The 25294-nt window shown below is 42.9% G+C and overlaps 1 pseudogene across 1 annotated transcript; it reads right to left on the bottom strand.

Annotated features, from left to right (window-relative positions):
• Nucleotides 1–24048: 24048 nt before the first annotated feature.
• Nucleotides 24049–25051, bottom strand: LOC308524889 (protein YIPF5-like; annotated as a pseudogene). The gene is made up of 2 exons: nucleotides 24403–25051; nucleotides 24049–24164 (listed from the first exon to the last, which is right to left on the bottom strand). The product of its transcript is annotated as a protein YIPF5-like (transcript).
• Between the last annotated feature and the right edge of the window lie 243 nt (nucleotides 25052–25294).

The following is a 25294-nucleotide window of genomic DNA, read 5'->3' as shown; positions in this document are numbered from 1 at the left end:
AGAAGTGGCTTTAGAAGCATACTGGGCAACAAGATATATATATATATATATTTTAAATTCACAATATTCAAGGCAAGAAAACATGTCTCCTCTGTCCCACCCTCTATAAGCCTTTTTTTTTCTTTTTTTTTTTTTTTGAGAAATTATGTGTGACTCCTTAGGAATACAGAAAATGTTTGTATGTTTGTTGTAATCTTTATAAAATCCTGGGAGGAGAAAGAAAACACTTTTTAATTTATTGAGCCCCTACTAAGGGCCAAATATTGTACTAAGTGTGTTACATGTGATCCCTTTTGATCCTTCCTGGAACCCTATAATGTTGGCATTGTTATCAATTTAGAGATGAGGAAACTGAAGCACATAATCAATAAAAGATTAAGCCAGGATTTGAATAGCAGTCCACCAACTTTAAGACCAAGTTATCTTCAGCCCAATAGAGGACAAAGGAGGTGAACCAACAATTCACAGAAAGGGCTCTAGAACATGGGTGGACAACCCCGGGCACGCGTGCCAAACATGGCACGCCAGTAACTTTTGCTGGCATGCAAAACCCTCTCTTATAATCTTCCATTTACAATTTTTTTCTTAATATCAACTTTTTTATTTTTCAGATAAATTCTGTGTAGGTGCATCTTAGATAAATAAATAATTTTACATAATAAGTTATCTTAAAGACCATAGACATGGATTGACGAGAGAGGGGAAGAGCAATTTCTATGCCCCTGCCTTAACTCTCCCTGCCTTCCTAGATCCGACCAGTGTTTTGGTTTCTTGTGAATCTTTGTTCTCAGTGATGAATTTTGTTAAGTCTCATAATAGGAGTAGCCTGACGGATGAAAGTAGTAGCTCGTGCATATCTCTGAAGGTCACGAAATATCAACCTGATGTAAAATCTCTGTCATCAGTGATGCAGCAGCAAAAGTCCCACTGATAATATCAAACGGTCATAAAGTTTTCTGTCGGACTATCAGTGTACATGTATACATTAAAAAATAAATGTATTTTTCATCATCATATACTGTGTTTTTTATCCCTTGAATGAATTTTATTATTTCTTCAAGGTTCTTCACATATGTACACCTTAAGAGATATCAAGTAGGCGTAACATGTTCTCAAAAAATTAGGGTTGACATGCAGAAGAATTTTGAGTCAGAGATTTTGCTGGTTTTGGCACGCACTCACAAAAAGGTTGCCCCCCCCCCCACACTCTAGAACATACTTTTAGATGATATTCACAATAAAAGTAATGCAAATTGAAACTTCACCTATACAAACAGAATAGCTGTAGAACATTTGGTATCACATGCTGTTGGTGAGGGTGCGGGAAACAGGCTTGCTCCTCCATTGCTGGAAAGAGTAAGGACACTGACAATTCCCCCCCCAAATCAGTCTTCCGTGAGTGCATCCTTCAGGTATGCTTGCATCTGTGAGAAATGACATATGCACAAGGCATTGTCTGTAACAGCACAGGAATGAAACAACCTGATTTTCATTCATCGGAGACTTTATCAATTACGGTCACCTATATACGGAATTAAATACAACCATAAAAGAATGAGGGTCATTATTGGTATAATTTGCTAAGTGAAAACAGGAAGATGCAGAACACTTGTGTGCTTCAACTTATGTGAAGGGGAAAATATATACAAATCTTTCTATTTTACTAGACTAGTGAGAAATTAGTAGCACTGGCCACCTCCACGCTGGGGTCTGGGTTCAGGGGGAGGATGGCAGACTTAGCCCTGTACACCCTTTGTGCCATTGGAATTTTGAAACGTGTAAATGCAGGACCTATTTTTTAAACGTAAAAATTAAAAGGATACCAATTAATTGCCTTTAAGAACACCATATTTAACTACTAAATAATAGAGGGAGAGCAACGATACTTTCCTAAAAATTGTGCAAATCGATACAAAATCACCACCAGCCAGCTTTCCCCGACTATCCATGTCTGTGGAACTGCTTAACTTGTTGTTAAGGCTATGAGTTGAGCACTTTACTTTTGTTCCTTCTCCGTAAAATGATAATATTATAATAATGATGAGGACATTTATGGAAGGGCTGCTCTTTGCAAAACTCTGAGCTTAGAGATATGTTGATATTGTCTTCACGATAACCTTACGCAGTGGGAATATCAGCTCCACATCAAGGTGAGAAAATAGAGACTTTAACAAATTAGTATTCTCTATTTGCATTGATTTCCAGATAGTATGAGGCAACTGTTTTCTACTGTGTTCAGCTTTGAGGGGAAAGAGTTAAAAAAAGTGAAGGGGTTTTAAAAGTCCACCATGCCACTCAAAAAAACCAAAGATGCTGACACAAAATTTGTTCCACAGAGATGATTTTAAAGGATTCTTATGACATTCAAGTTCCACTCAGTAAAAACAGTCTGTGGTTTACAGAAGAGATGCTAATGTTTTAAAGGAAGAAAAATCCCAGAAAACTACAGCTGCCAGAGACTTCTCCTACCTCCCCCCCACACACCCCCACCCCCGCCGCATCCATTTCTGTTACAATGTGCACAAAGCAAGTGCTGTTGTTTTAGCACAGAGAGAACCAAATTCTTTTCACACCATGATTAAAAAAATATTTTAAAAATCACATAGTACAGATTTCCGCTGCTATCTGAAAATAGAACATTCCTATGAAAACTTTTGTAAGCTGAAATGATGCAAAGGGAAAAGGCAATTATCATTAATTTATATGGAAAAATGCTTCAGGGTTCCCAGGCCCAAAATCCAGCACATGCAGTGTCTTTATTTCATTCATTAGGTGGAAACACTTAGGTCCAGTTTTACACTCAGCATAGCACCCTTATGAGCACTTTTAGGCTTTTCTGATACCTTAGGGCACATCCTGCTGGTGGATGAACAACATAAATGGCGATAAAGCGCAGATGCTCACGGATGCAGTTCCCAGCTCTGGGGCTGGATGCTCAGATGCTGACTGTGGTTTGGGGGGAACGAGCCTGGTGGGGTGACTCTCGCTGCCTGGGGTGCGCGCTGCCTCTATAAGCGTCCTGCAAAACAACGCCGAGCGTAATTTTCTTGTTTTGCTTTTTTTCATACAAGCAAAAGTCTTTGGGGGTTTCTTTCTGTTAGCGAAAACAGGTAGCAATCAATGTGGGTCTTTTGGAAAGGCAACGTGGCATATGTAATGTGAACTTTCGAAAGCTGGGGATCCCTAGATATCCTCTCACTATTCCTTGCACTAGCCGCAAGCATTTTCAAACAAGTTACAGAGTCCAGGACAAAAGCCTGGCAAGCTAAAAGGCATATCAGAAACTTTCCACTAAAAATACACTTGGTATTTTGTTATTGAAGGAAAGACAATGGGATCAACCACTCCACCTTGGGCTCTCCCCCATCGCTGTGTAGGAGGCTTGAACTGAAAGGTGCTTACAAGAAATGCTTCAAAACCCGACCTTCGATTCCTGTTGCCTCCCTCCCTCTCTCTTAGTCATCAAGAAGTGTGTCACCCCTCACTGAGGAGCTTCGAAAAGAAGGGCTTCTGTGCTCACATTATGGGGACAAAGAAGATTGAATACACTTTTCCCATAAAGTTGCCATTTGGGCTCTTTGTGGGGCTTAGTGCACTATGTGGATTGTGTTCCAAGTCAGCCTTCTTGATGATAAAAGCTCCTCGTAGACACTGGAGAACTGAAATGAATGAACTGCTACGCCAAGGGCAGAAGACGGCACATGGAGCACACGGACATCATAAAACTCTGTTTATTTCCGCTTTGGATTTTGGTAGATACGGATCTTGTTTATTGCTTCCACATAATTCAATCCAGTGGGACATATTATAATCATCACCTATTTATGACAAGGTGTGGTCCTAGGCCCTGTGGATGCAGACAAATACAAAACCAAGTCCTTGTCCTCAAGGACTTTAATATTCTTCCGGATGACACAGAAATATACAAGGTCAGGTAAATGATATGTGACATGAAAAAAAAACTAAACCGAATAAGGGAGTAAAACTAACAAGGGGTACATTTTAGCTAGGGTGGCCAGGGAAGGTGTCTCTGAAGAGGGGCCACTTCCAAAGAGGCATGAATGAAGCCCATCATTATCCCAGAAGGAGTCCAGTGCAAAGGGAACTGTAAGTTCAAGGCCCCAAGATGGGAGTGGCTTTGGCAGAAATAGTGGAGGCCTGTATAGGAAAGGTACAGGAAGCAAAGGGGAGAGTGGGAGGAAAGAAAAGGGGTCAGAAAAATAGCTGAGCTCCATGAAGGGCCTTATAGGTGAAGATAAAGGCTTCGGACAGTGGGAAGCCATTGAAAGGTTTTGAACAGGTGTGTATCATGATCTGATTTATATTTTAAAATGACATCTTTGGGCCCTGGCTGGGTAGCTCAGTTGGTTAGAGCGTCATCCCAATATGCCAAGGTTGAGGGTTCGATCTCCAGTCAGGGCACATACAAGAAGCAACAATGTATGCATAAATAAATAGAACAAGAAATGGACGTTTCTCTCTCTCCAGTCCTCTCTCTCTCTAAAATCAAAAAATTAAAATCACATATTTGGAATCTACAATGATCTCAAATTTAAAAGCTTTACAAATTCTATCTCTGGGTGCTGAGCAGGGATGTGGTAGGCGGATGTGAAAGGCCACTGCAGTGGTGCAGAGACAATGGCTCTGAGATGGCCCCCGCTGACCCCCACCTTCCTGTAATGCCACCCTTCTCTAATGCCCCTCTTGAGTACAGGTTGCACCTACTGACTCACTTATAATGAAGAGAATAGGACAGAGCAATGGGCTGTCACTGCTGAGATTAGGCTATACAAAGACTCTGGTTCCCTCCTGTATACGCTCTCTGGCATTCCTTCTCCCTCTCTCTCCCTGTCTCCCTCTTCCTCTCCCTGTCTCTCAGCCACTCACTGTGGGGGAAGCCAGCTGCCACACTGTGAGCCACCTTATGGAGAGGCCCGCGTGATGTGACTAGGAACTGAGACCCACGGTCCAAAGCCTCGAGGAGCTGAAGCCTGTGGCAGTCACGTGAGTGATTGTGGACAGAGGCCTTTCTGCCGCAGTCGGATCTTGAGATAATCGAAGCCCCGACCAACAGGTGAACCGCAATGTCCCAAGAGACTCTGAGCCAGAGGCACCCAACTAAGCTGCTTACAGCTTCCTGACCCACAGACTCTGTGCGATCACGTGTGCTGTTTTTAAGTCATTATGCTTTGGGGTACGTTGTTACATAGCAATAGGTAACTAATACGGGGAAATGAGAGCAGAAGCAGAGAGGCCTGTGAAAGGCCGCTGCAGTGGTGCAGAGGCAATGACTTAGAACAGGGCAGTCACGGTGGATGTGGTGAGAAGTGGGCCTAGGCAGGACAGACAGAGGAGACAAGGAGAGCAACATGCAATCTGTGACCTGGAGAAGGAAAGCAAAAAACGATGGCCCTGATGTCCACTCAGTGAAGAATAACCATCAGTTCCCACAGCGAAACAAACAGCTTGTGGGCACTGGTGACGGAGAGAACCGCTCTAGACGAATTTGGTCACCGGCTCCTGCGGAAAGGAGTAAGCCCAGGACGCCTGAGTGAACGGCCTGACCTGAGTCTTGTCCACATCTGCGTGGCAGAGATAAAGAGCTGACTCGGGAGCTGAGAAAGTGAAAGCCACAGGATCTGTCATCTGCCTGAGTTTACGGAGCAAAGACAATGGTGACAAGAACACCTTTGTTTGGTTAATCAGAGAAACTCGCCTGAATAAATATGTCAGTTCAAGTGGCTAGGATTAAAAATTATTAAAAAGCCACACTCTTACTTGCTCCTTCATCCAGTCAGGTAACTGCAAACACAGCAACTCACCTGTGCCACACACAGCCAACACACAGAGGGAGGGTGTTGCTGGACATGCAAACATTGGCCCTGGAGGCAGTTTAGCCCAGTGGTGAAGACATGGGTTTTGCAGCCTCTGTGGAAAACAGTATGGAGTTTCCTCAAAAAATTAAAAATGGAACTCCCATTTGACCCAGTGATCCCACTTCAAGGAATATATCCCAAGAAACCCAAAACACTCATCAGAAAGGATATATGCACCCCTACGTTCATAGCAGTGCAATTCACCATAGCTAAAATTTGGAAACAGCCTAAATGCCCATCAGCAGATGAGTAGATTAAAAAATTATGGTACAGCTACACAATGGAATACTACGTGGCAATAAAAAAGAAAGGACTCTTACATTTGCAACAGCGTGGGTGGATCTGGAGAATTATGCTGAGCAAAATAAACCAGTCAGAGAAAGGTAAGTATCACAGGATCTCACTCATATGTGGAATCTGATGAACCAAATAAACTGATGGTCAAAAATAGGCCCAAAGACATAGAAGCATGAATAGATTGTTGAGCCCCAGAGGGAAGGATGGGTGGGAAGAGATCAACCAGTGAACTTGTATGCATATATGCATAACCCATGGACACAGACAATGGGATGGTGAGGGCCTGGGGTCAGGGGGGATGGGAGCGGGCTGGAAGAGGTTAAGGGGGAAAAGGAGGACCTACGTAATACTTTCAACAGTAAAGATTTTTTTAAAAGAGAGACATGAGTTTTGACGGGTTGGGCCGCAGCAAATGTATTTAAATTTCTCCAGTTTCACTTTCCTTGGCTGCAAAATAAGGATAAAAATGTATTTACTCTTAGTGTCTTCAGGGCAACACTGGGCAGCTGGAAGGCCTTGATAAAACAGGGCGTGTTGTCCTTAGCACAATGCCTGGCCTATAGTAAGTTCTCAATAAATGAGCCCTGAGCGACCGTGATGTGAACTGTCACCTGCCACTGCTGTTCTGACTTCCTGGGGAACACATGCCAACGGAAGGAGGAGGCAGCGCCCGTTATCTCCAAGCAAAGCTGCACTGCCGTGTCGAGATTAAAACCAGAAAGGTACACACACGCCTGTCCAGCTGTCCTTCTAGGACAAGCTGTGATCGAAAGCCCATCAGTGAACACAGCTGCGGGCTCCTCTGCCGCTTCTCACCCGTGATAAGGGAGCTTTTAGAATGCCTTAAGCATTAGTCCTGCTGCTGCGTTACATGGGGGCAGGGCGGAGTCCTGGAGAAACAATACCCACAGCGTCACTTCTTCCAGGCCACCCCACTGCACGCTGTGTCACCGTGTCTGCTTCCCTGGCATTCGCTGCTGCTTTGTGACCACTGACGCACAGGAGACTCCCACAGACTAAGCAAGTCAAGATGTGCACGGGTCACTGATGGACAATGTCCCTGAAGGACAGAGGCGCCCACAGGCACAGGCTAAGTCCAGGGTCTGTGTACCTGCGTGGCTATGAGAGACCCTGCGGCTCAGACGGCGCACCCTGCACCTTGTCAGTAAAACCTAATGCCCGACCACTGAAGGGCAAGACAGACTTCACGGCTGATAGATTCAGACACAAAAATCATCACAACGTAAAGCCACCCACCTGACTCTGCCGGGAACAGTGGTCACCTTCATGACGATCATACCACGAGCCGAAACCACCGTGAATGCAAAGAACAACGTTACCGACAGACCAATTACATATAACTATATAGGGACACATCATACATTATAATCAAAAACTGAATACTGATGTTTGCAACGGGAAAGAACAAAATGTTTGTTTTGTATGTGCGTCTAACCTCAAAGTCCGCTATTTAGTTAAAGATGTCCACCTGAATCTGAGAAGGTGTCACCAGCTTGGCTTCCTGGTCTAAAGTGAGAGGTTTTAGAAACCTAAGTATACTTGTAAATCTAAATGCTTTTCCGTTAGGCTCATAATTAAGCCATAGCCTCCTGCTAACGCCCACAAACAATTTAAACTTGGAAATGGAAGTATCAAAATTTGCATAATTTATAAATTTTCTTAATACTTTTCTCCACTGTGGGTCTTTGCCAGCATTCTGTCATTTCTAATCTATAATGTCAGTTTGACAGTTAAACCAAACAAGAGCTAATGTTTGTGGCAGGGGAAAATCATCAGCACATCATTAGCATCCTGCTCACACATTCATTGTCAATTATAAATATTTGCTTGGGCTAAATTCTGCCACCATCGTTGGAGCCATTACTGCCTGTAACGAAGTGATATATTTGAAGAGTCAAGCTTCTGGCATTTTGCAGCTGGGACTCCAGAATAATCAAATGCTCATAAACTAACACTTGGGTCCCAGCAGAGTGTCTGGCTCAAGATAACAAATGATTATCCTAGACAATGGGACTACAAGTCAGAATCTGATTCATGAGTTTCACAATTATGTGTCTGGACCACATCCATTAGTTTTTACTGAAAGCCTTTTCACTTGCTATGAGGGGACCGTTTTAGGGGGCATTTAAGCACACGGTTTGCCTTATTCATTGGCAGATACTGCCGATTCTTGGCGGGGGGGGGGGGGGGGGGGGGGACTCCGGATTCTATAAACGTGACCAAGGAAAGGTGTTGGTTGGTGCCTGCTCAGATTCCCTTCAGGCCGGTGCCCCTGACACTCAGCTGCAGGGAGTGAAGGCTGCTAATGCCTCTCAGCTGTTCCCTTCCCCAGAGAACCGCCTTCGGCCAAACAGAAGCCACCTTGACCTGGAAGCTATGTCCCCCCCATTGCTCCCCAGACCTCAGCCAATGACTTACAGATACGAAGGGCAAGTTGCTTCTCTCAGCAGAGAGCCTACGGCCAGCTCTGTGTGTGGTCCGTGCTCGGCCTTCCCCTGGGGCCAGGCTGAAGGTGGTCTCCGCGGAGATCACACTCTTGCTTGGTTTTCCTCCTTTGACCTGTCCTAGTTCTCTCCCTCATCTCCTTCTAAGCGGAGTCTGAAACAAATCACATGAAAACGAACCCCCACCTTAGAGTAGAGTCTGCTTCGGAGAGCCCAACCTAAGACACTAAGAACTCCTCTGCCCCGGACGGGACTGTGCTTCTGCCAAGGCACTCGAAGCCCCACCTCCTGAACTGGTTGCTATTTCCCAAATACCTGAAACAGCTGAGTCTTTCCGTGTGTGGGAATCTAGCCGTCTCCCCCTCAGACAGGGAAACACCCCATCCAAGGACGGTGTCCCATCCACCCCTAGCATCTAGCACAGCTCTGGCAGAATTCCTCATCTCAGCCCTGACCAACAAAAATCCTTTCTTAGAAATCAGTTAAAAAATTATCCAAAACCCAATAGAAAAACAGGCATAGGATCTGAATAAAAACAGCCCAAATAGAGACATGAAAAAGTTAGCGATGCTCACTCATCATATTTTCACTCATAAGTGAAAAATGAATTAAAACTACAGTGGCATGTCATTTTTCAACCCCTGGCAAATTTTCCTAAGATATGATTTTTTATGCTACCCATATACCTTGACCCATGGTAGTGGGTTCTTTTTTCCCTTGTTATACATGAATTGTTAGTCTAAGACAGTGGTTCTCAACCTCTGGGTCGCGACCCCTTTGGCAGTCCAACGACCCTTTCACAGGGGTCGCCTAAGACCATCCTGCATATCAGATATTTACATTACGATTCATAACAGTAGCAACATTACAGTTATGAAGTAGCAACGGAAATAATTTTATGGTTGGGTCACAACATGAGGAACTATATTTTACGGGCCAGAAGGTTGAGAACCACTGGTCTAAGAAGTGCTGTTGTGGGATTTTGCTGTTGGGAAATAACTCTGATAAAGCGCTACAAAACCCTTAGGGCTGTGGGTGAAAGGAGAGTGCAAACCTTAATCATTAATCTGAGATCTACCTTCTCAGGAATGTTAATTCTTTTTTTTATTATTGATTTCAGAGAGGAAAGGAGGAGAAAGAGATAGAAACATCATTGAAGAGAGAGAATCATGGATCAGCTGCCTCCTGCTCCATCTCCTTCTAGGGATGGAGCCCGAAACCCAGGCATGTGCCCTGACCAGGAATTAAACCATAATCTCCTGGATCACAGGTCGATGCTCAACCACTGAGCCACGGCGACCAGGCATGAACGTTACTTATTCTATTACGTTCCTTCTCCGAGTCTTATAGAACATGCTGCTCTCCTTGTTTCTTCTGTTTGCCCTACTCAGGCAATAGTCCTTTTCACTTTTATCTATCTCTCACTTTTGCCTAAAATCTTTCTCTTCAAGACCATAACATGTCTTGGTATCAGAAGGATGACACCCTTTAGTTTATCCTATTTTTCCTACCCATCTTACTGCAAAATGGAAATAAATGGGGTATGCAATTTCCTCTATCATACCATGCCTGCTAGTTAAGTGTATACATGTCTGTTTCCTCCACATAGTTATATCGTTTATTGCATTATTATTTTCAAATATTCACTTCTTGGAGAAGTGAAAATATCTACACTAATAAAAGAGAAAAATGGTAATTGGCGTACGGCGATACCTTTTTCATTGGCTAATCAGGGCTATATGCAAATTAACTGCCAACTAAGATTGGCAGTTAACTGCCAACAAGATGGCGGCTAATTTGCATATGTAGGCACAATGCAGGGAGGCGAAAGGGAAAGCAGGAAGAAGCCCCCTGCCACTGACAGTGATCTGAAACCCAGGGGGGAGCTAAGAGCTGGGGGGCAGGGCAAAGGCGGCCCTGGGGCCGCCTTTGCCCTGCCCCCCAGCCATGATCGGAGAATCAGGCGCCTTTGCCGCCCTGGCCAGTGATAGCAGGAAGTAGGGGTGGAGCCAGAGATGGGAGCTGGGCACAGTCGAAGCTGGCAGTCCCAGGAGCTAGGGGTCCCTTGCCTGGGCCTAAAGCGGAGCCCACGATCGCGGCGCCCCCCGCTGCCACTGCGGGTCCCCGCTGCCTGGGCCGGACGCCTAGGCCAGAGGCGTTAGGCCTGGGCAGGGGCGGAGCCTGCAACCGCGGGGAGCTGGGGGTCCCCTGCCCAGGCCTGACACCTCTGCCGGAGGCCTCAGGCCTGGTCAAGGGGCCGATCCGGTGATTGGTGATCAGAGGGTGATGAAGGTCAACTCCTCTGGCCGAGGCATCAGGCCTGGGTGGGGGGGCAGAGCCGGGGATTGGGGGGATATGATGGTCCCCTTGCCCAGGCCTGAAGCCTGGGTCAGAGGCATCAGGCTTGGGCGGGGGGTGGAGCAAGCGATCAGAGGGAGATGGGGGTCCCCTGCCCAGGCATGATTCCTGGGCCAGAGGCCTCAGGCCTGGGCGGGGGCCAGAGCCAGTGATGGGGGGATATTGGGGTCCCCTGTCCAAGCCTGACACCTCTGGCGGAGGCGTCAGGCCTGGGCAAGGGGCCGATCAGGTGATCGGAGGGTGATGAGGGTCAACGCCTGAGGACTCCCAGTATGTGAGAGGGGGCAGGCTGGGCTGAGGGACACTCCCCCCCCCCCATACCCAGTGCACGAATTTCGTGCACCGGGCCCCTAATATATATATATATATATATATATATATATATATATATATATATATATCCACAATATGCAAATAGACCGAATGGCAGAACAACCAGTCGCTATGACATGCGCTGACCACCAGGGAACACGCGTGGACCATGGCAGGCATCAGCACCAAGTGGCAGAGTGCAAAACATGGCAGGCATCAGCTGTGGCAGGATGGTGGAGCAGGTGAGCGGGGGCACCAGACCAAGGTGGGGTGCCATTCGCTGTCATTGGGACGAGCCTCTGGTGGTTACTGAAAATTCTTTGCTCACACATGCCACTGTCCTGCCCAGCGCTCACACCTGCTGCCAGCGCTGGCCCCACTCACACCCACGGCTGGTGCTGGAGCTGCCGCTCACACCTGCTGCCGGCACCTGGTGCCAGTCTGGATCACCCCTGAGGGCTTCTCCACCTCCCCCTGCTCCTGAGGGGCAATCAGGGAAGCAGCTGCTGCTTGCACCTGCTACTGGCACCAGCCCCAATCACTCCATGCTGTTAGTGGGTGCAAGAGGGGCCAGCACCGTCAGCACGTGGGAGCAGCAATGGTGGGAGCGGGGCTGCCGGCAGACAGAGGACCAGGGTCCGTGGCAGGAGGAACTGTGAGGGGGCACAGAGGATGGGCTGAGACCCACCCCTGTGCCCACTGCAGCCTCGTGACCCACAGTTCCTTTCAAGGTGCATGAATTAGTGCACTGGGCCCCTAGTAATACAGTGGGGCCTTGACTTACGAGTTTAATTCGTTCTGTGACAGAGCTCGTAACTCAAATTACTTGTATGTCAAATCAAAAAGTGAACGAGTGAGACACGTGATGCTGGGCTGATGTTGTGGCGTTCACTGTGACGTTCACCGTGCCAACTAGTGGTGGGGTATCTGAAGCTGGCTCATAACCCGAATTTTAGCTCACAACTCAAAGCAAAAAATCAGCCAAGAGATGGCTCATATCTCGAAAAACTCATTAGTCGGGACACTTGTAAGTCAAGGCCCCACTGTAGTATAATCTCTTCAAGTGGTAGAAGGATTATACCAATTTTCCGCAATAATGTCCAATTTGGTCTTATAACTTGCATTGGTCAGTGAAATGTGAACAGAGGATAGGCCATTTCCTATCAGAAGCTTTAAGACCCATCATGTGGTTTCACTATCTTGTTCTTTTCTCTACTGCATGCAGGAGGCAGCCGGTCAATGATTCTCTCTCATCATTAATGTTTCTATCTCTCTTTCCCTCTCCCTCTCTGAAATCAAGGGAAATTAAAAAATTAAAAAAAGACCATCCCCAGATTAGCACAAGCCAGAAATGGTTTGTTCCTTTAGCCTGGGCCCTAGAATAAAGACAACATAGAGCAGAGACATGAAGGACATAAAACGTGAGTGAGAAGTACACCTTTGAGTCTTAAGCCCCTGAGATTTTGGGGTCATTGTTACTGCAGGATAACCTAGCCCAGCTGTCTACTAAATCTGGAAACTCCAAAGCATCTTACTCCCGTTTGTATCCCAACAGCACCTAGCAGAATTCTTTGGCCATAAGACACATTCGGTAAAAACTCGCTAAATAGAATTTTTCTCTTCCTCTTTTGTTTCCCTTCCCTGTCCTTCCTGAACAGTTCAGTCCAAAATGCATGATGAGGGGCCAAGAAGGCAGTGGTTTGGTAAAGGTGTGAGGAGGAGGCTGGTGGCCCAGGGTCAGAGCTGAGCAGGGTGAGGGGACTTGATCAGATAATAAATACAGGAGTGGGCCAAAGTTGGTCTACAGTTAGTTGTGAGTGCTTAAAACACAGCTTATTCTTGTATTATTATTTACTAATTATTGTATTATTTATTTGTATTGTAACTGTAAACCTACTTTTGTCCAACCCTGGGTAGTACGGATAATGGGAATCAAGTTTCTTACTGTCAGAGAAGAGAATTATAAATATAAAAAGGGGGAAAATTATATCAAAACCTATGTTGTTGAATTAAATTGGAGCTATTAATGGTTTTCAGAATGTGTAGGTAGATAAACAAATAAGTATAATTGTAAACATATGTGTACATATAAATCAGCTAGCTCTGTCCCCTGAAAGGCCTGGGAGTAGTAACTTCCCAATGGAAATGCCTGGCACCCAGGTCTTGGTTTCTCTACTAAAGGAGTCAGGGATGCTTGGGGAAAATAGCTTCTTCCAGAGCTCAGACAGGGAAAGTGAAAGTCTAGTCCCTGGGACATCTTTTTCTGCCATAACTAAGGAAGTACTAAAAAAAAGCACCTGTCAAAAGGAAACAAAAGCCAGTGTGTAGAGTCTCTCACTGGCTAAATCTGAGATAATTAAAGCATCGAAATAAATAATGAAAGTAATTAACTAAAACCCATGTAACAATTTAGGAATTTCGTATATAAAAATATGTAAATATTTAGATAAACAGAGAAACAAAGTTTATTGAGAAGCAGGATATTTATGCAATCTCAGAGTACCACTTTCAAAATACTTAAACATTATTAAGGAAAATACCGTAAATTTATATTGGAGAAGCCTGGCAAACATCATGTTAATCCAGTAATCAAAGCTGACATCACCAGTAATGGAACCAAGTGAAATGTGTGCATTAAAGGACCGCAGTGAGCCACCCAGCACCACATCCATGATGTCGCTGCCAGAGAAACAGAACCAGAAGGTACTCATGAGGAGGCTTAGGCAACTCAGACTGAGGGATATTCTATAAAATGACTGGCCTGTGATCTTCAAAACTCTCAAGGTCATCACAGTCAAGGGAAGACTTTACAAGTTCTAGATTAAAGGCAATTAAAGAGAAATTACAACAAATGTGGTCAGGGAGTCAGAAATTGGAGAGATGGGGCCACCAGCCTACGAATGCTGGCAACTACCAGAGTTGCAAGGGACAAGGAATGGACTGTCCCTTAGAGACAACTCATAGCCAGTGGAACTGGTTTTGGATTTCTGGCCTCAATAACTGTGAGAGGAGAGTTTTCTGCTGTTTCAAACAGTTTCTAGTCATTTGTCACGACAACCATTGGGAACTAAGACAGAGTCATTCCCTAATACTTTAAGTCACCACAATGGGGACAGTGGCTTACCAAGAAATAATTGTTATATCCGGCCTACTATCTCCCCACTACCAATGAATTGCAGGAAGACTGGGGATAGTCAACACCTCCCATAACTTCATGCTTGAAGATCCGAGGGAAATCACAGACCTGATACACTCTTAAGGTCGCCTCATCTTCAGAAAGAAGGTTAATAATAAGACACTTAATATTCTTGACACGGTCAATGTCCTTGTTAATAATTAAGGATTGTACTCTCCTTTCATCCAAAGCTCAAAAGGGTTTTATAGAGCTTTATGAAATGTATTTCCCAGTAGTAGGATGTCACAGGGGCATTGCTTGATTTAACAATTCAGCTATAGTAGGGATATTGGTCAGGGTTCTCCAGAGAAAGAGAAGCAACAGGATGGAGAGATACACAAGCGGGGGGTGGGGAGGGGGGGGGGGCGGGGGGAGGCGGGGAGATTTTAAGAATCCATTCACATGATTTGGAAGCCTGACAAGTCCAAAATCTGCAGGGTAGGCTGGCAGGCTGGAGACTCAGGGAGGAATTGCAATTTGAGTCCAAAAGCAGACTGCTCGTAGACTTGTTTCTTGCTTGGGCAAGTCAGTCTTTTTCTTTGAAGGCCTTCTTGTTTGGATGAGGGTCACCCACCCCACGGAGGGCAATCTGCCCCACTTAAAGCCTACTGATTTAAGCATTAATCTCACTAAAAATACCATCACAAGAATATCTAAAATAATGTTTAACCAAATATCGGAGCCTAGCCATGCTGACACATAAAATTAACCATCACACAGGGGAAAAAGAATCCACTATCATTGGCCTGGACACAGCGCAGAATTAGAGCTCATCTTTTTGGACTCAAGGTCGTTCACTTTGGCCTCATTTCATTCAGTGCTATGTCGCATTTACTCATTTTTTGTTTGTTTTTACCTGATTTTTCTTTTCAGAAGGAAAAGCAGGCCTCAGCCTCATCAGAGTTTGAGGCTCATTTTGCCCAAGTGGCTAATGCATTATGTAACTACCTCATTAGCAAAATGGCACATGGGAAAGTTAGTTATTAGCCATTCAGGAAGCAAGAAAATCTAGGCCATCTGCTTTACAGGCCGATATCAAGAAAGGCTACTCTCTGGCCCTGGCCAGCGAGGCTCAGTAGTTAGACCATCAAATCTTGCACCAAAGGGTCTCCCGTTTGATTCCCAGTAAAGAACATATACCTGGGTTGTAGGTTTGATCCCCAGCCCCAGTCAGGGTATATGTGGGAGGCAACCAATCCATGTGTCTCTCACATCAATGTTTCTCTCTCTCTCTCTCTCTCTCTCTCTCTCTCTCTCTCTCTCTCTCATCTTCCCTCCCTCCCTCTCTTCCACTGCTCTAAAAATCAATCAAGGCAGCAAGAGAACAGACCTAAGACATGATGTTGCCCTGGCTGGGTAGCTCACTTGGTTAGAGCATTGTCCCAGTATGCCAAGGTTCAGTTTCCATCCCTAGTCATGGCACATATAAGAATCAATCAATGAATGCATAAATAAGTGGGTCAACAAATCTCTCTCTCCTCTCTCTCTCTCTCTCTCTCTCTCTCTCTCTCTCTCTCTCTTCCTCTCTTTCAAATAAATACTAATACATTTAAAAAGCAAGTTTTTAAAAAAAGACATGATGTTCACCTAAAAGTTTTCAACTGATTTTTATTTAGAACAGTCTAATCTATTCACTATAGAAAAGGAAGATCGGAGTTCACCTGTGGCAGAAATATCAAACACAGACCATTCATTTTGTTTCAGAAAAAGATTCGATACATTTCTTCTGCCAGGGACAGAAATGACACTCGCATCTTGAATCCAGCTTCTGATCATGTGGCCATGAGCGGGAAAATGAAAGTCCTCGGTGGGTTGAGAAATGTCTTTGCCATCATGGCTCCCTAGTTCTCTGGTTTCTCAGAAACTTCAGTTGGGAAAAGATATGTATGTCAAACAAGAGAACCAGGGGGATAGTAAACTGAGCCCGTCAATAACCATAATAGTGATGAATTAAATATCTGTTTTGTGCCAGATGCTGTCCTGGGTACCAGGGAGAAAGAATGACAAAACATAGCCCTCTCCTCAGTCCACTGGGCGTGACCAATAACTGAGTCCCTGTGACACAGGAGTAAGGGAGCTGCACACAGAGAGAGGCTTTCACAGAGGAGATGACCTTTGACCTGTACCTGGACGATGCTTGAGTCCAGCAGGGGTAACAGGAAACAAAGGATTCCAGAAACTTGGAGTTTATTTTTATTTAGTTATTGGTTTTCCTATTGATTATTAAAGTACTAAATATTCACTTGGGATATATGGAATGTACCAAAAATTTTTAAATAAATTAAAAAAAACAATGACAAAAAAAATGACCCAGAACTCCAATATCTAGAGGCAATACTGCATCGATAATTATTTTGCCATAATTCCTTGTTTTCTTTTTCCATGCATCATAATATAAAATTGTGTTTATACTATATTTATAACTCTGTATATTGTTTATTCTCAAAACAGTCTACCTTTTAAAAATATAATATTTGGTATAGCTTCTTAAAATCTCACCAGGTTTATCACAATATTTGTAAGCATTAATCTGTTGTGGATTTTGGTGCTTCAAGTTTTCATTCATATGAAGGATGTCTTTGTGTGTAAATTTTTGTTGTATTTTAGAATTGGAAATCCTGAACCTTATTAACACTCTTGATAATTAGCCAAATTGCTTTCCAGAAACATTGTAACACTTTAAATTATTACTAGCAAAGTATGAAAGTGCCTTTGTTACTAAATTCCAACCAACATTACATACATTTTTTAAAATAGATTTCAGCATACATGTAGTAAAATGCACTAATCTCAAATGTATAGCTCACTGGAATAATATATTTTAAAATTTTTGATATTTCATAATTTAATAAAAAAATTTTATATTTCTTTTATTTCTAGTGAAGTTACATGTCTTCTTATGTTTATTATACTCTTGAGCTTGCTCTTTTGTGATGTCCATTCATGCCATTTATCTGTTAAATCTAAGTGATTCTTTAAAATATGTATATTTTATTTATATTTCTCATATTTGCTATAAATACTTTTCCCAGCTTGTTTCTTTCCAGTTTTGTGTGTGATGTTTTTGTCAGTCAAAGCTTTTATTGCTTATGTGGTCAATTTTCTCAAATGTTTCCTTTTTAATTTCTTTCAAGTAAAATTTGAAATATTTTTAGATTTCTTTGAGAATTCTTTAACTTGTGGGTTATTTAGAAATGTGTTGTATAGTTTCCAAATATTTGGGGGGTTATCTAGCTATCTTTCTGCTGTTAGCCTCTAGTTAAATTTCATTGTTCTCTGGGGACAGTCTTTGTGTTGTTTCTATACTTTTAAACTTGTTAAGGTGTGTTTTATGGCCTGGAATGTGGCCTATCTTGTTAAATGTTCCATGTAAGCTGGAGAAGAATGTGAGTTCTGCTGCTGTTGGACGGACTGTTCTACGGGTGTCAGTTAGATCCCGTTCATTGATAGTGCTGTTTAAATCATAAATCGATTATTACTGCCTATTTGGTCTCTTAGTTACTAGCAGAGGCTGTTGAAGTCTCCAAGTGTAATGATGGATTTGTCTATAGCTCCTTTCAGTTCTATCAGTTTTTGACTCCTCTATTTTGATGCATGTTTAGGTGCATACATGATATCGATTGTTATGTCTTTTTGAAGAATTAAACCCTTTATCATTATGTAATACCTCATTTTATTCCTGATAATCTTTCTTTTTTGGAAATTAACTGGATTAATTTCAGTTTTGTCTGAAATTAATATATACATTCCAGTTTTCTTTGAATAATGTTAGTATGGTATATCTTTCTCCATTTCTTTACTTATAATCTGAGTCTTTACATTTAAAATGGGTTTCTTATAATTAAGTCTTGTTTGTTTTTTTAATCCACAATGACACTCTGTCCTTAGTTGGTTTATTTAGAACATTCACATTCAGATCTTCACCATGAAAACCTGCTGTGTTCCTGGAGGTAAAGACTACAAAAATATAGGGGCCCCCAAAACTGTGGGCCCTAGGAGTTTCTCACTTATACTAGTCCATAGGCAGCCTCTGGAAATTCATTCAAAATCAGAATTTAGGAACTGCCTTCTCACCAGCAATCCCACTTCTGGGAATATATCTGAAGAAACCTTAAATGCTAATTTGAAAGAATATATACACCCCTATGTTCATTGCACTGTTATTTACAGTAGCCAAGATCCGGAAGCAGCCCAAGTGCCCATCAGTAGATGAGCGGACTGACAGAGAGGAGGGGAGTTGGGGGGCTAGATGAAAGAAGGTAAAAGAATTAAGCGAAAAACATACATATATATATATTACATCCCAGAGTGTGATAGCCAGAGGGAAAGGGGGCTGGGGGCAGGTGGAGGTGAGCAAAGAGGAGGGTTGGGAGGAGGGGACAGAAAGAGACTGCCTGGGCAGTGGGCGCACAAGGCAGTGTGCAGATAATGTTTTTTTGAGCTGTACACTTGAAACCTGTATGATTTTGTGAACCAATATCACCCCAATAAATTCAATTTAAAAAATAAAATAAAAGTGAACACTTTTTTTAAATGTTTAATCAGATTTTTTAGGAAGAATTTATTTTGGACCCACCAATAAAAACTCCCATTGTGTTGTTGTGAGAGCTTTATTTTATTCAATAATTCATGAACTTTTGTAAAATGCCTGGCTACTGATACTGAAATAAAATTCTAGAATTCCAGTGCTGGCTGGTATGGCTCAGTTGGTTGCAGTATAGAGTTATCGGTTTGATTCCTGGTCAGGGCACATACCCAGGTTGTAGGTTCAATCCCTGGCCAGGGTATGGGAGACAACTAATGTTTTTGTCTCTCTCTGAGCCTCTTCCTTTCTCTCTCTCTAAAATAAAGGAAAAAAATTTTAAATCCTAGAATTCCAGTTTTATAAGGGGAAAAAATACCATTTAAGTGTACAATTTTATTTATTTTTTACAGAGAGGAAGGGAGAGAGATAGAGAGTTAGAAACATCGATGAGAGAGAAACATCGATCAGCTGCCTCCTGCACATCTCCTACTGGGGATGTGCCCGCAACCCAGGTACATGCCCTTGACCGGAATCGAACCTGGGACCTTTCAGTCCGCAGGCCGACGCTCTATCCACTGAGCCAAACCGGTTCCGGCAAAGTGTACAATTTTAATTGGCCTATGTCAGTGGTTGGCAAACTCATTAGTCAACAGAGCCAAATATCAACAGTACAACGATTGAAATTTCTTTTGAGAGTCAGATTTTCTAAACTTAAACTATATAGGTAGGTACATTGTTATTAACTTAATTAGGGTACTCCTAAGCTGGCCTTTGCTAAAAACGTCCTCAATCTGATTGAGGTATGTTCGCTGAGGTCGACCCCTTCCAACACTCCCATCCACACTCGTCTTGTATACTTGTTTCGTCTATCTCAGTGGTCGGCAAACTCATTAGTCAACAGAGCCAAATATCAACAGTACTTATTCAAAACAGACTCGCCCAGGCTGAAAACTGACTTCTGTGCATGGGCCACGAAGTTTCAATCGCACTGTACGTGCGCCCGCACGTGGTGTTTTGTGGAAGAGCCACACTCAAGGGGCCAAAGAGCCGCATGTGGCTCGCGAGCCGCGGTTTGCCGACCACTGGCCTATGTCAATGGAAATTTAGGCCACGCAGATAATGAGTCAACATATCTAAAAGATCATTTGTTGTCAGATACATAACCAAGGCATAAGCAAGTATTCTGTCTAAAAAGTGTCTGTGAAGCCTCCTTTTAAAATGGATTCCTTCCTATGGACACCAACAGCATGCTATCACTTGACTTCATGGCAAACCTCACAGAGGCTAGTCCCGGGAGCAGAGAGCGAAGCAGAAGTGACATAGAGGGCAGAGTGGCTTTCTTGCAGCTCCTTGGGCTATGCTTCTGGGGAGAGCATCTCTAAGGTCTTCCCAGAAACAGCTAAGCATGAATTTTATACCTTATTCCCAAAGCACCCTCCCTTCTCCTTGTTGGTGGCTTTGTCTAGTCCAGTGGTCGGCAAACCGTGGCTCGTGAGCCACATGCGGCTCTTTGGACCCTTGAGTGTGGCTCTTCCACAAAATATCACATGCAGGTGCACGTACAGTGCGAAGTTGACTTAAAACTTTAAGTAAAGTTTATTAAGTTAATTTTAGGGAACGTTGTGGAGTGAAAGAAGATGTAGTGTCGAGGATTGAAAAAAGTATGTTGAGATGGTTTGGACATATAGAGAGGATGAACGAAAGGAAACAGACAAAACGAGTATACAAGACGAGTGTGGATGGGAGAGTCGGAAGGGGTCAACCTCAGCGAACGTACCTCAATCAGATTGAGGACGTTTTTAGCAAAGGCCAGCTCAAGAGTACCCTAATTAAGTTAATAACAATGTACCTACCTATATAGTTTAAGTTTAGAAAATTTGGCTCTCAAAAAAAATTTCAATCGTTGTACTGCTGATACTTGGCTCTGTTGACTAATGGGTTTGCCGACCACTGGTCTAGACTCATTTAGAGCTGCTCAGTTTACAGGACTGGCCAATGTCACACCCTGTCGTTATGCCCTAGCGGAATTTTACAGTCCCTTGTCCTACCTTCTACTGTGGCAAGTGAATAAAGATTCCAGTCCAATATGGGCCACAGTAAAAATGTAGACACCCTGGGTGAGGTCACCTGACAGCCTCTTGCAACTCACCAACAGGACTACTACATGTATTGTGTTAATGATATTACTAAAACATTCAAACCAGAACAAACATGTAATCAAGACAGAAAGGTATTGGATTGAAGACAGACATGTAGATCAATGGAATAAGATTGAGAATCCAGAAATAATCCCTTACATTTTTGACAAAGATATCAAGACAGTTCTGTGCAGAAAAAATAGTCTTTCCAAAAAATGGTGCTGGGACAACTGGATAGCCATATGCAAAAGAATAAAGTTGGACCATTACCTCACAAAATGCAAAAATTATCACAAAATGGATCAAAGACATAAATGTAAAAGCTAAAGCTATGACACTCTTAGAAGAAAACAGGCATAAATCTTCATTACCTTAGGCAACTGTTTCTTAGATATGACACAAAAAGTCCAAGTGACAAAAGAAAAAAAATAGGTAATCACACTTCAACAAAAAATACAACTTTTGTGCTTCAAAGGATCTTATCAAGAGAGTGAAAAGGCTATACAAGGAGTGGTAGAAAATATTTATAAATCATATATATGATAAGAGAATTGTATATTGAATATATAAAGAAGTCTTAACAATTCAGCAATAAAGTCAAAATAGCCCAAGAGCCCATATCTTGGTTTCTAATGCCATTTCTCAGTGATATTAATAAAATGAACAGGGCTCCTGAGAAATGGTTGATTCTAAGACTGATGCAAGAAATATACCAGATGAGCCTGGAGTACCTTATAATGCCAGAAAGTAAGGAAGTGCGCATGCACACACACACACACACACACACACACACAATGATAGGGATATATCAAAGAGACTCAGGAGCTAACTGAAAGAACCCAAGTTGGAACAATTTGAGCAGCAAGACAAATAAATTAGTATTTGATTATAAATCAAAATATAAATTAAATAGCCATGGATATCTATATATATTAAAGCCTAAGCAGCCATTACAACCAAACGACCAGAATGACCAGTCAACCAGTCGCTATGGCACAGCCAGCCAACCTCCCGCGGGCCCCTTCTTCCTCCCCCTCACCCGCTGGCCAACCTCCCATGCCCCTCCCCTGGGGCAGCCAGCCCCTCAATAGACCTTGATTGTCGGCCAGGCCGAGGGACCCCACCCGTGCACAAATTTGTGTACCAGGCCTGCAGTGAGTAAATAAATAAGGAAGAAGAGACAAATATTGCATGCAGAGGAATTCCAAATAATATATATATATATATATATATATATATATATATATATATATATTCTGCCTTCAAGAGGTGGTAATAACTCCTTCTCCGTTGAAGTAGCCAGCTGGCATGGCTCAGTGATTGAGGTGAACCTATGAACCAGGAGGTCACATATGCCCAGGTTGGGGACTTGATCCCCAATGGGTGGCATGCAGGAGGCAGCTGATCGATGATTCTCTCTCACCATTGATGTTTCTATCTTTCTCTCCCTCTCCTTTCCTCTCTGAAATCAATTAAAAAAAATTTTTTTAAGAAAAAGAAGTAGGCTGTACAAAGTGGCTTCCTTGCAGAGTACAGTATGGAAAGGGGGATGGAAGAAACTATACAAACACTGCCTCATCCAAATGATCAAGGTCAACACAACCATGATAAGCCATGTCAATAGTCTGCAATGAAAATGGCACTTTACCTTTGTGGCTTTCCTCCCCAACACACATAACCCCAGTCTAAAGAGAAAAAACATCAGAAAATCCCAATAGAAAGACATTCTGCAAAATATTTGACTAGTATTCCTCAAAACTGGCAAATCATCAAAAACAGGAATGTCTGAGAAACTGTCAAAAGCAAGAGGAGCCTAAGGAGACATGACAACTACATAATGTACTATCATTAATTGTAACAAATGTACCATGCTTATGCAAGATTTTTTAATTAATTGAGACATTTTTAATAAATAAGCCTCAAATGTACTTTATGTTAATAAGTGCAATATTGAAAGTGTGACATTTTAAATATTTTTTCAAAAAAGGTTAGTAATTTTCTTTTTTCTGGGAAACATGGAGATCCAACTCTGAGCATTAATGTGGCTAGTCTAGGTCACTATGGTGTAGTTAATACTAATATCTAAACAGCTGCTCATATTTCACATGTACTATCAGGCAGACTGTGAATTTCTGTATCATTGAATTTTAGCAAAAATTTCATGAAATGATGTAAAGGAATGTCAAATTTTTGAAGTGCAAACTCATAAACTATACTGGGATCACTTTTTTGCTTGAAGTGCATCTGACTTGAGAATACAGTTGATTTTCTTTCCCAATTCCTTGGGGAAATATTGCTGCAATAAGTCTTATGTCTTCTTTACTATGACTGGGTTGTTTTTAAGAAAGATTATCAGCTCTGTAGTTAGTTTCTCATAGTTGATAATAATCTGTCAAAAAAATCATATTTGCAAGGGATAAAGCTGTTTTTTTGCCCTAGCCAGTTTTGCTCAGTGGATAGAGCATTGGCCTGTGGACTGAAGGGTCTTGGATTCGATTCCAGAAAAGGGCGCGTATGATTGCAGGCTCCATCCTGGGCCCTGGTCACATCGATGTTTCTCTGTCTCTCCCTCTCCCTTCCACTCTCTCTAAAAATCAATAAAAAAAATATCCTTGGGTGAGGATTAACAACAACAACAAAGTTGTTTTGCAAAGGCTATAGGAACAGGAAAGAAATAGCATTTCTTATTTGTATAAGCACAAACACTTAAACTAATCACACTGCGACTAAATCCAATATATTATTCAAAAGTTCTATAAAAATTTTATTTCCACTGCTCCAGTAGACAAATGTTAGATCTGCATAAGAGTTGCACTGCAGCAATTTGCTGGTCCAGTTTAAGAGTTTGAAGTTCTTTTTGTGTATTTGGCCCAATGATTTCCACATCCCAGATACATTCAGTTCAAAAAATAGAAACTAAGGCAAAGACTCCATATAACAAAGCACAAGAGTATGTTACTAGACATTGTCCTTCCATGGCTAATGCAGAAATAAAAGTTTTGGAAGCAGCCCTGGCCACTGTGGCTCAATTTATTGGGAGCCTTCCCATGCACCAAAAGGTTGCTGGTTTGATTCCCAGTCGGGGCACATGCACGGGTTTCAGGCTTGATCCCTCCCTGGTAGGGGGCATGCAGGAGGCAGCGGATCAATGCCTCCCTCTCGCACATCGATGTTTCTCTCTCTCCCTCTCCTTCCCTCTGTCTCTCTAAAAATCAATAAAATTATTTTTAAAACCATTTGGAAGCAGAAAAAGTACACCACTCAATAATTCCAGCGGTGAGAATGATTCCTGCCATGCCTTGCAAAGCAAATATTATTGCAAAGCTGGAAAGTAGGATCATGGGAAGAAGACAATATCCAAGGACACTTGCCACACAACCGAATGTAACACCTGCCATACTCATTACGGTTAACAGACAAAGCATTCCGAGACACCCACTTGCATGGATCCCATACACATAGCCAAACTGAATGTTGCCAGCCATTAACAGGGAGGCTCCAAAGGCAAGGCCAAAATCCATAGGTCCTGCCAGATCAGCCTCATGCAGGGCGCTGCCATCTGCTACTTTTATTAGATGTAACACAGTGTCTTTTGCCAGATGTGGTCAAAATTATACCTAGTTCTTCTAACAAAAGTGGCTCATCCTCAAGGCTGTTTCCACAGAATAGCTGAGGTGCAGCTGGAGTAAATGTCTGCATTGGTGGAAAATCTGCCCGGGGTATGGCTGCTGTGGCAACGTTATGCCTGGAGGGACAAATCGGCCTTACTGTGAGTCATCACAACCAGCACACTGTTTGCTATAGGGTCCTCCTCTTCCTCCATAATCATAGGACTGCTGAGATTGGTCATCGCTGCTGTAATTTGTCTGGCAGAATTCTGTGTTTACGTTATCAAAGCCTGACATTGCAAACGATCCAACACCGGGGCAGCACAGTAGCTCCAGCAGCACCAAGAAAACCCCAAAACTCAGCTTAAGACCCTGATCTGGCCGCTGTTGCTGTGTCACAGGCCAAAGTAATTCAGATGTTAAGAATAGAGGAAATTAGGTGCAGGGTATATAGGAACTCTGAACTACCTTGACAACTTTTGGGGAAATATAAAACTGTTCTAAAAAATAAAGTTTATTTAAAAAACACACATACAATAA

The sequence above is a fragment of the Myotis nattereri genome (assembly GCF_964212035.1).
Source record: "Myotis nattereri genome assembly, chromosome: 1".
Classification (NCBI taxonomy): Eukaryota; Metazoa; Chordata; class Mammalia; order Chiroptera; family Vespertilionidae; genus Myotis; species Myotis nattereri.
This window is presented reverse-complemented; position numbering and strand designations above follow the sequence as displayed.